This window comes from Orycteropus afer, unplaced genomic scaffold (assembly GCF_000298275.1).
Source record: "Orycteropus afer afer isolate SDZICR_OR568_19922 unplaced genomic scaffold, OryAfe1.0 scaffold00132, whole genome shotgun sequence".
NCBI lineage: Eukaryota > Metazoa > Chordata > Mammalia > Tubulidentata > Orycteropodidae > Orycteropus > Orycteropus afer.
The window spans coordinates 6,059,784-6,061,523 of NW_006921719.1; the positions used below are offsets into that span (position 1 = coordinate 6,059,784).

Consider the following 1,740-nt stretch of genomic DNA (forward strand, 5'->3'; position numbering starts at 1 on the left):
GGCTGGCGGTTCAAACCCATATATATATATATATAGCAGGAAGCGGGGGAAAAGGTGGTTATGAGACAGAGTCACAGGATCCAGGTAAGGGGAAGGAGACAAGGACCTACCCCAGGAGGCAGGAAGCAGGGAAAGAGCCAGGGAGGAGACAAAGCCACGGGATCCAGGTAAAGGGAGGGAAACAGGCCTCACCACAAGAGGCAGGAAGTGGGGAGGAGCCATGGGATCCAGGTAGGGGAGGGTGGAGAGGTTTTGAACAGGTAAGGGAGATAAACTTGTCTGTCAGTTAGCTCTACTGTGGTAGTGTGGATGTTGCTGTGAGGCTTGAGGCTGTGCCATCAGTGTTTCAAATGCCAGCAGTGTTGCACATGGTGCACAGGTTTCAACACAGCTTACAGAATGAGACAGAATAGGAAGAAGGAAGAGGCCATCCACCTCTCAAAGAACTGGCCAGGGAAAATCTTATGAATAGCTGAGAAACACTGTCTGATACATCATTAGGCAACATTATGAACAGCCTGAAAACATTTTCCGATACAGTGCAGGAAGATGAGCCCCTCAGGTTGGAAGGCACGCAAAATATGACTGGGAAAGAACTGCATCCTCAGAGTAGAACCGACCTTAAATGATATGGATAAAGTAAAGCTTTCAAGACCTCTATTTGCTGATGTTGCACAACTCAAATTAAGGAGAAACAGATGCAAACATCCATTAATAATCAGAGCATGTAATGTACAAAGTATGAATCTAGGAAAATTGGAAGTTGTCAAAAATGAAATGGAACACATAAAGATTGATGTCTTGGAAGTCAGCTGAAATGGACCGGTTTGGGCCATTCTGAATCTGACAACCATATGATCTATTATGCCAGGAATGACAATTTCAAGAGGAATAGTGTGGTATTCATCATTACAAAGGATGTTTCAAGATCTGTCCTGAAGTACAATGCTGTCAGTGATAGGGTAATATCCATACCCCTAACAAGGAAGACCCATTAACACTACCATTACTCAAATTTACCCATCAACTACCAAAGCCAAAGATGAGGAAATTGAAGACTCTTTATCAACTTCTGCAGTCCGAAACTGACAAAACATGCAATCAAGATGTGTTAATTATCACTGGTGATTGGAATGCAAAGTTGGAAACAAAGAAGAATCACCAGTAGTTGGAATATTTGGCCTTAGTGACAGAAATAACTCTGGAGATTGCATGACAGAATTTTCCAAGACCAACGACTTATTCATTGCAAATACCTTTTTCAACAACACAAATGGCAGCTATACACGTGGACTTTGCCAGATGGAGTACACAGGAATCAGACTGCCTACATCTGTGGCAAGAGGCAATGGAAAAACTCAATATCTTCAGCCAAAACAAGGCCAGGAGCTGACTGTGGAACAGACCATCAACTGCTCAAATGTAAGTTCAACTTGAAGTTGAAGAAAATTAAAACAAGTCCACAAGAGCCAACATATGACCTGGGATATATTCCTCCTGAATTTAGAGACCATCTAAAGAATAGATTTGATGCATTGAACACCAGTGACCGAAAACCAGAAGAATTATGGGATGACATCAAGAACATCATCAATGAAGAAAGCAAGGGGTCATTAAAAAGATGAGAAAGAGGTGTTCCGCCAAGATGGCGGACTAGGCAGAAAGACTGCACAGACCCTCTTCAACAAAGAAAAGGGAAACCAATTAACACAGACACAGAAGATAATCCTGGACCCCTGA

At 42.6% G+C, this 1,740-nt stretch overlaps 1 protein-coding gene across 1 annotated transcript in view; it reads right to left on the bottom strand.

The window, feature by feature from the left end:
* Positions 1-1,740, bottom strand: part of PDE8A (phosphodiesterase 8A) — a 259,288-nt gene that overhangs the window by 177,239 nt on the left and 80,309 nt on the right. The gene's annotated exons all lie outside the window — the stretch shown is intronic.